This window comes from Peromyscus leucopus, chromosome 7, assembly GCF_004664715.2.
Source record: "Peromyscus leucopus breed LL Stock chromosome 7, UCI_PerLeu_2.1, whole genome shotgun sequence".
NCBI lineage: Eukaryota > Metazoa > Chordata > Mammalia > Rodentia > Cricetidae > Peromyscus > Peromyscus leucopus.
The window spans coordinates 60247858-60262842 of record NC_051069.1 but is presented as its reverse complement, the minus strand read 5'-3'; positions in this window follow the sequence as shown (position 1 = coordinate 60262842).

Below are 14985 nucleotides of genomic sequence, written 5' to 3'. Positions count from 1 at the left end.
AAAACCAACAGGCTAATGAGACAAATAGACCAACATAAAAATATGTATCTTTGCCGGGCAGTGGTGGCGGCGCACGCCTTTAATCCCAGCACTCAGGAGGCAGAGCCAGGTGGATCTCTGTGAGTTCGAGGCTAGCCTGGGCTACCAAGTGAGTCCCAGGAAAGGCACAAAGCTACACAGAGAAACCCTGTCTGCAAAAACAAAAAACAAAAAACAAAACAAAAAAATGTATCTTTAAAACAAAACATTGAAAAATTCATCTTTGTTTCTGACTTACTAGCTGCAGATTGCACAAGAAACACACACCGTAAAACCACAATTGTTTATTTTTATTATTTGTTTTCAGTAAAAGAAGACTGTGGTCCACTGATTTCCTTTGAATCAAAACTACTACTGGTCATTATGTGTTTGCCTCAAACATTTGTATGGTTCCCAAAAACGACCCTAACGCAATCCTGTTAAACAAAGTCTAAGGCATCATACTACCTAATTTCAAATCATTTCATTAAGCTACAGTAATCAAAATGGTGTGATGGTGCCATGAGAACAGTAGACATATAAACAAATGGAACAGTTAAAGACGCTGGGCGTGGTGGCGCATGCCTTTAGTCCCAGTACTCAGGAGGCAGACAGAGCCTGGCAGATCTCTGTGAGTTCAAAGCCAGCCTGGTCTAGAGTGAGATCCAGGACAGGCACCAAAGCTACACAGAGAAACCCTATCTAGAAAAATCAAAACAAAAACAAAAACAGAAAACAAAACAATTAAAGCCACGTGTATAGCAAAGAACATTTTGAGAAGATACTCAAAAAAGGCAGAACAGGGCATGGATCATCTCTTCAATAAATAGTTCTGGGAAAACTTGATGTTCAGAAGTGGAAGGATAAAACTGGAGATTTGTTATGATATTAGACCTTGAATTATCACACATGAGAATTTGAGCTGGATTAAAGATTAAATATAAGATGTGAGTCCATGAGACTTCTAGAAAAAAAATGTTATAAGCACCTCAGGATTAGTCTTAGTAATTATCATTATTATTTTTGTTGCCATTTAGGAAATAAAAGCAAAAATAACAACAAAAACCCCAAACCAAAACAAAATTTAAAAGTGCTGTGGGGTAGAGGGCCCAAAACAGCTTGACCATATAGCTGCCAAGAGAGGCAACACCTGGACACAGGAATAGCCATAAGCTGACCCCACCCAGTGAGGCCTGCATCTAAGAGGAAATACCTGACATTCCAAACATTCTCTCTATCCTTAGACAATTGTCAGCCAATCAGGGTCCTGAACCCTGGAAATCCCTCACCCCAACCTCTGCTATGATTAAAAACCCACACTGCCTGGGCTCTGGGGTCTCTGCTCTCACTGCTGTGTCCCACAAAGAGTCCAAGCTCTGAGCTTGAAAATAAAGGCTCTTCGCTTTTACATATAGGATTTGATCTCTGTGGTGGTCTTTTGGGGGTCCCCTCAACCTGGAAATATCAGTGCATCAAAATAAAAAGCACCAGCAGTGAAGAAAACGTCCACAGGCTGAAAAGGGGAATCAGACCCCTAATACAGAGGTAATATCTAATACATATACAGGACTTATATAGTTTGATAGCAAGAGTATGCATAGCCCAATAGAAACTGTAAAAGCTGCATGTGGTTCTCCATATAAGATCTACAAATGGCTAGTGGACTTATCAGGCAGTGCTCAGCGTCTGGGTTCTGAGAAGAACATAAATCAAACCCATAAGGGAATATTATCTTGTATCTTCTGGCATAGCTGCTTTCAAAAGAGCACAGATAACAGATGCTGTCAAAGTGGAGAAAAGGGGGAGTGGTATTCTGATGATAGATGGCTTCGACGGTGAAGAAAAACGATGTGTATGTGCCTCAAAACAGAAACAACAAAGAACCGCCCTGCCCCAAACAAAAATCTAAAATGAGAACTACCCTGTGGGCCAGAGTCTGATGGGTTTATACTCAGAGGAAACGAAACCAACACTGAACAGATGTGTCAGCACCTGTTTTCACCATGGCTTTGCTCACAGTCGTCAAGATACATAACTGTTCTTGCCTGTATGAGGCATACATAAGGTCAAACTGTGGACGGTCCCCAAAACAGCTTGACCACACAGCTGCCATGACAGGATTAGGGGTCCAGACACAGCTTCTGTGACAGGCTTACTGGCAGGCAACACCCAGATCCAGGAAGAGCTGACACCACCCTGGGATCCATGCAGGGATGGGGAAGTACCTGACATCCCAAACATTCCAACCCTTAGATAAGGTGGCCAGATGTCCTTGAGCCTAGTACACACCTATTTCCCCTCCTTACCAAGATACCCCTAGACAATTGTCAGCCAATCAGGGCCCTGAACCCTGGAATTCCCCTTACCCCAACCTCTACTATGGCAAAAAACCCACCCCACCTGAACTCGGGGCTCTCTGCTCTCACCACTGCATGGGACAGACAGACCAAGACCCAGAGCTTGAAAATAAAGGCTCTTTGTTTTTACATATGGGATTCGGTCTCTGTGGTGGTCTTTTGGGGATCCCCGAGATCTGGACATAACATCTGGGGACTTGTCCAGATTCTCTAAGCCCACCGGAACCACCAGTTCGTACAGCCTGAAGCTGGTCGGTATGTTTTCTGTGTGTATGTGTTTACTTTTGTGTTTTCTGTGTTTACTTTCATTTGAATATCCTTTTGTAAGTGGGCTTTTGGAATATCCTTTTGTAAGTGGGCCTTTGGGCCATTTGGATATCCTTTCTGCTGGTTTTAATGTGGGTGTCACTATGTTATTCATTAAGCAGTGCTGTTACTATGTGAGAAAGACCATGAGGCATGAAGAAACCCACTATCGGGGTTTTATTAAGAGAAGGGAGGGACAAAAGAGAATGTGACCAGGCCCATGGAATACATGTACAGAGGGGGGAGGGGGAAGAGAAAAAATCTTGTATAATATTAGCGGGACCAGTCTTAATATTATACATCCCAAGAGCTCAGGAGAGAGAACTACTAACGGCAAGGACTATTTTCGGGAAATAGAATCTCAGCACACGGAGCTCTGTAGTCCACTTGCTTTAATTCCTCTGGCATAACATCCTTTATACACAGCTTCAGTTCTGTTCTCATGCCTAGCTCCTTTTTTTTGCCTGATTTCTCTCCATACTTATCTAAGTTCTATCTTAATTCTCTCATCTAAATTCTGCCTCATCTAGGCCCTTTTCAGCTTGTTCTTACCCAGCTAGTATAGTACTTCCCTACCTGGCTCTTCCTCATCTTCCATCTCGTTCCTCTAGTACTCTCTTCTGGCCCTTCAATCTAGTTCTTCCCCATCTCAGTTTGTTGCTCCCAAGTTCTTACCTGTCTAGTTCTTCCATACTCTCTGATCCTGACCTCCAGAGAGACCACCAAAGACTAGCATGCCGGAATGCAAAAGCAAGGTTTAATTCTGGATGTCCAAAAGCAATACAAGCCTAGGCAGGGACTTTGTCCAATCCATCCAATGCAGTGGAGGCTGGAGGAAGTGCCCACCTGTCTGCAAGCTCAGCTTTTAAAGGGAAAAATCACAAGATTATATCATTTAGGGGTGCTAGTATGGGTACAATTCTGATTGGCTCGCTTCTAGGGACTTCTAGAAATTACTTCTAAGGGAGTGGTTGCCTGCCACCATTTCTCATTGGCTGCCCTAGGTGGGGGCATTTCTGTGGTCAGTTACCCTGGAAACCAGGGAGAGGACATTCCATAGTCTGGCAGGCATTACCTCATGACTATCTTGTGACTCTGTACTTTTACACTTCCTGGTTTCTGGAATCTGAACTGACTGGTTTCAGTAACTAATGGCCTATTCCCAAAAGGAGAAATCTTAGGCTTTAGTTTTTTGGGTGAAAGCATTTCTAAGATGGCTCATTTTGGTCTCACAATCTAGGCCCTTTTCAGCTTGTTCTTACCCAGCTAGTACTTCCCCATCTGGCTCTTCCTCATCTTCCATCTCATTCCTCTAGTACTCTCTTTCAGCCCTTCAGTCTAGTTCTTCCCCATCTCAGTTTGTTGCTCGCAAGTTCTTACCTGTCTAGTTCTTCCATACTCTTTTCTCTTCTCCGTCCTCTGTGCCCTGGAAGTCCTGGTATATATAGCCAGGCTTCCAGGGTCAAACGAAGGGGTGATAAGAATCACATTGAGAGGCAATAACTGTTACTTATCATTTACAACCCCAAAGGGTAGTGACCAATGGGGAAATGAATTAACTAAAGGCTAATTTTGGGTAATATCGAAGAAGAGGGAATCTTATGTGCTCAACTATAGTCTTAAACGTGATTAGTAGAAAATGTTAAGAATCTATAAGTTGCTAGGTCAATGGGAGAAAATAAAACTGTCTTCTTTCTTCCTGTGGCTCCTATCTGTCCAAGCTATCTGCCATTTTTCTGCAGGGTGGGGGAAAGTGTGCTCAGTCGCTAGGCAACCTGTGTACAGCTAGATGTCTCTGGTGATAGTTAAAGGGAGATCTGGAACCAGAGGTAAGATTTGGGAAAGGAGGAAGTACAGCTTAATTGGCCTTCTCAAACAGGTAGCCTGGATGCTTAAGTCTGTTCTTAGAGAGTACAGAGGTATCTCTGAAAAGGTACTTTCCTCCATCTGGGGATGGACCTGGCCGGATGCTGTCAATGATGATAATTACAGGGAGGCTTGAACTGGAGTTCTGGCTGAGCATAGCTGTCAGCGCAGAAGGTTATCTAAATATTCCTAGAAGTGGTTAGGAAAGGAGTTAAAGGTCTATAAAGTTAGTAAGGCTGTAAGAAAGGAGGGTCCAAGCTAAATTGTGTAAAGCTATTACTTAATGTCCACCTGATTTAGGCGGTGTTTCCTTGTGGAATTTATCTTAAATCAAGAGACTTGCATTTGGACTGTGATTACTGCTAGTCCTTGAAAGTGGCCAAGGGAGATATCTGATTCCAGAGAAAGCATTTCCTGAGGCTGTTCTCCAAATACCTTGAATGTGTATGTCCAGAGGGTGATCAGTCTACACTGTTAGCCCTTCTTAGGAAAAAGTCAATTGGGTAAACTATGAAGACACACATGATTTTCATAACAGAATACAGCTGATATATAACAAGCCAAGTAACACCAAAAGCTCCTTGGAATTTGGCTTCCTCTGGAGGAATTCCTTGATCCTTCCAGGTAGTGACTTTGCCATAACCAGCTGAGTTCTTATGATGTATTCCTCCAGCCCGCAGCAAAAAAAGGGGAGGAGTCTGTGTCCTGCTGCTTATGGATTCTCCTGCACATGCGTATGTGGGTTTATGGAGCTACATAACACATGCACATAGATTTCGTGATCATGTTGCATGCATGTAAGACCTAAGGCACCTTGCTTGGCTACTGAACTGCACATGTATGGTCGTGTAGCTGGGGGCGTGACCAGGAATTCCAACACTTTTGTAAATGTCCAGAATTTGTAAGTACCTGCAGGTGTTTGAATTTGATTTGTATAGACAACATGGGTCACTCCCATAGGACCAGCATGCGGCCAGTGTCTTTTTGGTTTGGTTTGGTCTCCAGGCACCAGGAGAGCTGTTGTGTTGTCTTGTTTGTTCTAAAAACTTTTGTTTGCCTTTCTGTTGTAATGTCCTACCTATATGAATATGTGACTTTATGAGAAATGTGGCCACATGCATTCGTGTTTTATGCCTGGGTTTGTATGTGTGCTGTGACTCCTGATGGAAGCTATTCATGGTCAGCCTTTGGGGCTGGATGGCCAGCGTAAGGGACAGAGGGTCCCTTTGGTTGGGATGGGACAGACTAAGAATGTTCCTGCCCCATTGTCTCCGTGTTCCCTGGCTGGCAGCGGGCTGGTCTAGGCAGCGCTCATTGTTATGGTGCAGTGCAGCATGGGTGGCAGCCATGAGGACTTGGCAAGGCCAGGTGCTGGGGGGTGCCATGGGCACTGTGGCCCAGACACGGCAGGTTCAAGGCCAGCCTGTGTACAGGGAGCCTCAGGGAAGAGACTTTGTGGTACAGCACAGGCAGGCGTCAGAGGAGAGTGCCTGAACGGGGTGGGGGCTGGTGGAGAACTGCTGGGGCATGGAGTCGCTTTCAGTTTGCCACTCTCGTGTACTTGAGAATCTAGATTTAATAACAATCCTTTGTCCCTGTGATGTGTGCTGTCCCCTTCCTCTCCCATGTTAATGGATGGGGCTCCTAGGGCCTGCCCTGGGAGCTGCCCAACAAACCTGGCAGAGGATTGGCTCCTAGGGTGGAATGGAGTGTCACTGCCTGTAGTTGTTAAGCTACAGTGGCTGTGTTATAATGTAGCCAGGGCTGATTGATCATTCAGATTCAGTAGATTATAAATATTTGTCATCATTTAAAAGGGTTGGTTATATGGGTTAAAAAAAAAAAAACAACCACTGCTAGTTTCAGATGCTTCATGTTGGTACAATGTTGATGCAAATTTAGGTTATTTCTGTTATGGTATATGCATGTATTTCTGTTCTTGTTTAAAATCTTGTAGCTTTACAATATGTTCTAAAATATTGAGGGAAATCTCAAGAAAGACATTGGCAAGTGTTTCTGTGTTTAAAAAAGAAAGAGAAAAATTTGTCTGAAATAAATGTCTGGACAGACTGAGCTCAGGTACATAGGAGGTTATAAAAGGTTAGAAGGGTCTTATAAAAGATTGTAGGTCAGGGAATGTGAACTATGTTGGGTGTGGTTTCTTATACCTGCAAATACTAAATTTAAAAGTCAACTCAAATTTAAAATCTGCAAACTGTTTATGTTAAAAATGGAGATATATATATGGATTTCCTCCATCGTGGCTGATGACCTCATGGGCAGCCGCATGGTTGGCAGCCATCTTTTACTAAGGGTTACAAAGATCTATTCAGGTTAACAAAAAGCTAACTTAGAGACTTATACTTAAGTACTTATATTTTTGCTAAGTGTTCAACTGTAAAATTCTAGAGAGTTTAAATAGATGGCTGCATATGTTTCATAAATAAGGTATTTGATAAATATTACAGCTGGGCCTCAATGCTTGCTCTGGCAGATAAACTTTGTAATTTAAGATTTTTTAAAGACACGAGAGGATCATAGGGAACAGCGGAGGTTTGCAAATGTATGACAGGACTATGTTCCAAAGAGAGTCCAGCTACAATCATGGACCTTAGCAGTTTTGAAAATGTCAGGTGATGATCACCAGAAGCACCAGCCACAGTGAAATGGAGCAGGCTATGTATATCCAAAGAAATCATCCAAGCCTCTAAATGAAAGAACCAAAAGGATTGTAAATGAATCCTAGATATTGAACTTTGGAGGTTGGTTTAACTTTGTACAGATTGTGGTTGGTGATGCCATGTTTTCTCCCTCTTGAAGTAAAAGAAATATTTTATTTTTGATATTGCAAAAAGACATTTGAGAGATTTTAACCTTTTTAAGAACAATTTTTAAAATATTTAAATTTATAAGACCATGGGACATTTTAAGTTTATAAAATATTCTATATTGTTAATATTTGGACTTAAAATATAAAAGGTTAAAAATTAGAGTCACAATCATAAGCACCAAATACTAACCAGGAACTGGGATGTTCATTTCTTGTGATGCAGCAAGACAATGACCTAAGCAGTCTGACAAAGGGCTTGAAACAGTTTCTGACTCCATGAGTCTTGACCTTTTGGGAGTTGAAAAAAACCTTTTTATAGGGGTAGCCTAGGACCACCTGTATGTCAGATGTTTGCATTGAGATTCAACAATGGCAAAACTGCAGTTATGAAATAGTATTAAGTTGAGAACCAGTGACTTGGAGAATGTTCTCCTTACCCAGGCTCCATTCAGGCTTAAGAATGTTGTCTAGTAGTATTTGTATTTGATAAGATTGTTAAGCTTAAGCTATTTGCATAAACTTGAGTCATATAAATGTTTTATATTGATAGTAAAAGGAACTTATGGCCCTTCCATTAACATGTGGATATTTTGTTTTGGTTTCTTTACTGAACCTGTATTTGGTACTAGAAGAGCTTCAATTTAAAATCATTTTTAAGGCTAAAAGTATAGTCAGTCATAAACAATCAAGTTTTTTTTTATTGTAGTCATGCTAAGTACTGATGTTATTGATTACAGGGATAAGCTTTACTCAGTCCCTTGCCTATGTTTTCAGGGTTGAGCTTAAAACAAGTAACTAGAAACAAAGTTTGTCTATTCAGATATACCTGGACAGCCCTCATACTTCAGAGATCAGCAGAATATGGCATTTAAAATGTTGATCTAAAAGCTTATTATATCAGACAGACTCCTAGATCCTAGCAGTGACTCAAGGTCTCCAAAGAAGACTACATATGGGGCACTACAATGTCTCTGCCTGGATTATGGCAATGCTGACCACAAGGCAAGATGCCCCAATGCAATGCTGGCCACTAGGACCTGGCCCAGATTGTGGACAAGCAGCAGGACACTGGAAATGATTGCACCCTGTTGCCTGGACACAGTTAGATCAGTCTTCCATGTCCCTCTTCTATAGGAAAAAACTCTGCCTTATAGGCCTAATAGTGGAAGAAAATGATGTTGTTCTGATACTTGTGCCTCCAAAACTATAGAGACTGGGAGTGGACTGGTTCTTGTCATTTATTGAATTGGAAGCTGCTTAGTCTTAGATATAATTTATCCTTTTCAGATCTCTGATAGTACTGATGGCTAGGCTAGTTATAACTTTGTCAGCTTGGCAGCATCAAACAACCAGATCCTTCTGCAAGGCTATTATAGCCAGCTGGTTAGCTCATTAAAAAGATGTTCTAAGATATAAAATTTAAATAAGTCATAAAGGTTTAAATATGGGTCTACAAAATGTCTGAGGATATAAAAGTTTATAAGCTTTAAAAATCTCAAAAAATGATTTAAGATATAAATGCAAGTTATAAAAATATAAATAAATGATTTAAATTATGAGAAATATTTCAGATTGATTTCCTATTCTATGATATAACAGTTCAGAACTTAACATTTAATAGAGTTCTAATAAGCTGGTAAAATAATGACTACTTACTGTTCAGTCACAAGCTCAACATTTTAGATTATTTTAGTTGTCATCTATAAACATAGAAGTGCTTCTCATCAGGCCAAAAATCTCTGTCCAATTTATACCTGGCTGTCTGGACAGAAGGAAAATACATATGCTTTTAACCTAAATCTGTAGTTCTTGTTGCAACTCAAAGGTAAGAGTCTATTTCTGCTGTTTTACATATACCCATCACCTGCTTTGTCTATGTTATGGATTTCATGTACAGACTGGTAATACTAATGTTTTTAAAACTTTTATGTCATTTTTGTAAGATAGTTCATATAAATCTCAGAGGATTAAAAAAAATCATAAAACCAGGATCCACTTCACAGAGGTTGGAAGGACTCCAAAGAGGTACAGCTTGAATTTTCCCCACTTGTCTCTTCCTAAGAATGATATTTTTTTCTCTCTCCTTGTCTTGGGACTCCTGCTCTAGCAGTTACTAAGAATATTGGCCTAAGGGTTCCAAATTAAGTTCATAAATTTTAACTTCTGTTCCTAGTTTAAGTTTGTCTCAACAGATTTCTACTTGGCTGGCAGATACCTCCAAGCTTCAGTTGCTGGCTACACTGCTCTGGACAACTATGAGCTCTGGACTTGCTAAAAGCTGATGAGGACCAACCCAGCCAGTTGTGATTGTTCCCTGTCTTTATAGGGTCATATAACCACATGCTTCTGAGAGATGCCCCATTGCCCAGGCTTTGACTAGCCTTTTAGCCTTTGACTAGCCTTTCATCATTTTGGGGGCCCTGACAATGGTGCCCCAATGCCTGCTTAATGCAGTTCCAGAAGAGAATATGTTGTCCCATGTTCCCTGTCTAGAAACGTCTGAAATGCTGGGTCAAAAGGAAACTTCCTGGCATAGAGGCAAGATGGCCAACTATAATGCCCATTGACATACCAGAAAAATAGGTTCATAGTTGTCACTTGATAAATTTATTAACTGAAATGGTTCTGTAACAAGATAAGACACTTATTTGACTTTCTTAGTATAGAACCAAAGAGGTACTATATAAGATTATAATCTGTTGTACTCAAAGATTAGAACTATAGGGACTCAAGAATGGCAATAGATCCAGATATTGCTGCCCTAGAAAAATCTGTTAGCTAATGGTTCTTAGGACAGGTAGGACTCATGATTGAGTCCTATCATTGGTACTTGTGAAGAGGGGAGTGTGGAGGGTCTCCAAAACAGCTTGACCACACAGCTGCCATGATAGGCTTACGGGTCTAAACATAGCTTCTGTGACAGACTTCCTGGCAGGCAACATCCAGATCCAGGAAAAGCCTTAAGTTGATACCACCCAGGGATCCACTCACGGATGGGGAAATAACATCCTAAACTTTCCAACCATTAGATAAGGTGGCCAGATGTCCTTGAGCCTAGTACACATCCATTTCCCCTCCTTACCAAGATACCCCTAGATAATTGTCAGCCAATTAGGGTCCTGAACCCTGGAAATCCCCTCTCCCCAACCTCTACTATGGCAAAAACCCCACCCCACCTGAGCTCAGGGCTATCTGCTCTCACCACTGCATGGGACAGACAGACCAAGCCCTGGAGAGTGAAAATAAAGGCTCTTTGTTTTTACATATGGGATTCGGTTTCTGTGGTGGTCTTTTGGGGATCCCCGAGAACCAGGAATAACAAAACCAGTTAAAACTTCTATCATGGAGCTGGGGGAAGTATTGAGAGTTTATATATAGAGAGAGACACTTTTTGCCTCAGAGGATAAGCCCATAACCATGTGCATATGGGTAGCACTAATTGGACTGGGTGAATTAAAACTAATCAACTAACTTGAATAAATAAATTTATGAAGAAGGGCATGAATTTGGAGAAATATGTGGTAGTGGTAGTGTCTTAGGAGCACTGAAAAGGGAGTGTGAAGGTTGGATATTATCAAGATAATTATATGTGCACATGAAATTTTCAAAGAGTAAGAAACACAAAAACAACCTAAAATTCATCTAAATGTCTGAATTAAAAAATTGGTACATCTATATCACCATGAAGTAGTATAAGTCCTTAAAATATGTGGGCCTGCCATATGTAATAGTATAGACAAAGCCATGAGATATCACAAAATATCTTAAAATAAGCTATATATTGAGTAGTACTTGATTTCTCATAGATAGAATCTTAAAAAAATAGAATACAAAGGAGCAAAGATTAGGATGGTGATTTTTATTGATAAGTAGGATGGATAAATATAGAGGCTTAAGTTATAGCTGAGGACAGGAATTAATATTGTATATTTGAAATGTCTATGAGTAGGTTTCAGGTTCTCTTCCTGTGAAGTAATGGTCTGAGATTGTGGGTCAAATTGCTTCCCTGCAGTGATCATTCAGTGCATATATGTACATCAGAACATTTGTATATTATAATTCACACAGTAAGAGCACCTGTTATCTTGAGAGTACTTATATGACTACAGAGAAATTTCTTAAAGTTTCAAGTCCTTGACATAGATCATCTTAACATAACCCCATTTTCGTATTATGTAGTTGTCTCTAGTGGGCAATGATGGGACCTCAAGTTCTCTGCAAAGTTCAAGGTAAATTGTTCTGTTCACCATGAATAAATTGGACTTTATCATCTTTTCCTTCAACTATCATTTCTTCAATGTTCCCCATTTTTACCCGTTTCTCAATTCCTGACACTTGATATTTCTGGTTGTTTCACTGAAATGATTCCTAATTCTTCATTTTTTAAAAAAATCACTTCTATTCATTAAATCCTGACTATTTTCCTTTATCTTTTCACTTTTGTTGACCACACACACCAAATCAATTCAGCAGTGTCTCCATGATAGCTTCTCAGTTGATGGACCAGTCTCTCCATCCATCTGGACTATGAACTTCTTAATGTGGGTACCAGCCAATGCCTCCCACACAAAGAACTCACCTAACTCTATACATGGTAAATCTTAAGACCTCATCCTAATGTTTCGTTCTTTCTATTTGCAGTTGAGACAGTTGTGTAGATTTTATTTTGATGTTGGCCAGCTCAGACACTGATATATGTTTACTGAGCTCAATAACCCAACTCTAGACACATTATAATTAGCCTGCTTTCCTGACTTTTTTTTAATTCTATCATTTGCCTACAGATTTTCTTCTTGTATCTGACTTTCTTGGTTTGGGATTGATTATTAACTCTAATCAAGGGCCGTGGAAGTAAAGGCTGAGTGTTAGACAGGGAGGTATGCTTTTTGGTTTTATATACATATGTGTGTGTGTGTGTGTGTGTGTGTGTGTGTGTGTAATTTGAGTGTATGTATAAATTACTTATCATGATGGTAATTTGGGGAGAAATCAAATAGCTTAGTTCTTTAGTGAAGCACACAAGTAAAGCAGAAGTTTTATAAGGTAGCTATAATTCCAACAGACTTTTCACCCAGGTATGGTATAGAAGACACCATGACTGTGACTCTGTTCTTACACTGTGCCATCCCACAGAAAAGCAACTACTTGATAAATTGATTACCAGTCTATACCATACACCAAGAATTGTAGTGGAGGCTTATGTTACAAGACGAATGAGGGCTATCACAATGACTCCGAAAACAAGCATGTATATTTAATTATAAGTGTGATTAAAATATAACTTCATCAAGTTGTTTGGGGGATTAAAATGAACAGATGTAGTTAAAGGGCTTAAAGACATGGCTGGTAAACATGATTTTTGTATAAATGTTTGTTGTTAATTTTACAACATCTTTAATTATGTTGTCATGCTAGGAGGCTATGGGATTTCCTACATAAACATTATTTGTTCATTCACAGAACTTTCATGAGGTTCCAACAAGGAACTTACACCACTGGTTGCTTGTCTATTCATTAAAACAAAACAAAACATTTAACATGTTTTATGTTTAGACTGTCATAGGGACAAGGATAGAAAAAGGTACAAAGTCCCCTGTCTCAAAAGCTGACATCTATTTCTGAGTGTCATTTAAGTAACAGGAGCACTCAATGACTTGACTTTCTATAACTCCTGTTTCATATATTGCTTGTGCTATAATGATAAACACAAGATTTTGTTTGAAATACAGAAAAATGCGGTCTTGTTGCGAGGATCTGTCCAGGACGTGTATACGGTTAGGAGGACATAGTGTCCTGTTTGCATGACTAGGATTATGACAGTGAATGGGATACATCATGCTCCAAATGCTCCAGAAGAGCCAGGTTATCAGAGAGGTCATGTTTTCAGTTCTTACAGGTTTGAGTATTACATATTTTTTTAAGCCCCTGGAAAATTGGTGAGCCATAAACATTTAATTTTAATGAAACAGATTATTCTAAGATAATGTTATAAAACACATGAAGAGAGCTCTGAAATTGGTTGAGGGCTGATCCTGGGTTTGTTTATCATTCCTAGCAGTGTGACTGTGAGTGCGTCATTCAACTTCTTCATTCGTGGAGTATTATGAAGAGTACCAGTCTGCAATGACAGGAAGATTACAGTAGCCATTTTCTCTCAGGACTTTGACAAGTGTCTGGTAGGATTACACATGCTGGCTGTATTTGAAATGGGCTTGGCTGTACCTGTGGGTATGTATATGTAGCTAGGCTGTAGGCATAGGTGTGTGAATGATATTTTTAAAATTCATGTTATTTCATCTGATTTACAGAGAACTTGGGAAATACTGTGTACTTTGCTTTGTCACACTTCATGCACCTGACTCTTGATGTTGGTTGTCAGCAGGGTTATGTCTTCTTTGTCCTCCAACATGAGTCTAAGAGCATGTGTTGCTTATGTGTGCTCAGCGGATACTCGATAAAGTCACAGGTGCCCTCAGTTCTGGTAACATTGGCACATTGGGTATATTGGAAAGCTTCAGTTGTGTGCATGAGGCTCATGTAAGCAAAATATTAATATACTTCAGCTTTCTTGGAGGTCAATCATCTATTACAATGGCCATAGGGTGTTCTTTCATCTCTATTTTATGCATGCTTGCTTAAAATCCTTGTGACAGCAAGTTGCCATGTGACATACTTGAAGAGAAATTTGATATCAATTTGTCAAGCATGATTTAGGAATAATGGAATTCATTTGCCCGGGGTCTGATGGCGTGGAGGCAAACAATACATGAGGTGTTAATGCTACAGGTTCATTCTGACCTGGCTTCTTCCTTGACTCACTGAACAAGGACATTTCTTCTGTGAGTTATAGCCAAGGCTGGCTCTTTCCTTAGAGGATACTGGGACTCCCATCAAAATAAGTTAATGATGAAAATGAATCTGGTCTAAGTGAATTCATTATGAACCAAGAGTCACCACCTTAAGGTAGGTTTAGCCCCAACACTTACTATTCTGCTCAGTAGCTTGGCTTCATGGCAAAACTGTAGCTGCCGTCACTGTCAGCTTAAAGCTTATGAAGATTTTTTTCCTCCTTAAAACGGAATGGGAGGCTGGGGATGTGCCTGGAATTGAGATCACCACAGATGTTCACTTTGACCACTTAGGAGCTTTCAAAGCTTGACATTCCAGCAGCAAGTAAAAATCAAGTCAGTGGGTCTCAGTAAAACTGATTTCAAAAAATAAAAGCAAAATTTACTTTTCTTTTGAAAGTTCTACTCTTTAAAGAACTCAGCTATACTCTTATGCTGTCCTCCTTAGGAAAAGGGTTTAATGAATATCTGTAGGATCCCCAAGCCTCTGACACAGAATTTATCTGCAAATTGATTTTTAAAAATTGGGTTGGACTCTCTATGGGCAGAATTCCCTAACTCACCCCTGCTGTGAAGCCTTGTGCTCACCTCCCCATTGTCTGATCCTGCTTCATTTACCCAGTGATGCTTGAGAGCCAGGGTGGAGCCTTCCATCTCATCTCACTAGGTCTCTGAAAGACAATCTAAGGTTGAAATTGGCCCATTATCTAGAGCTGTTTAATTTGTGCCTAAAGATGACTTAGGAAAGAAGTTTTGATTA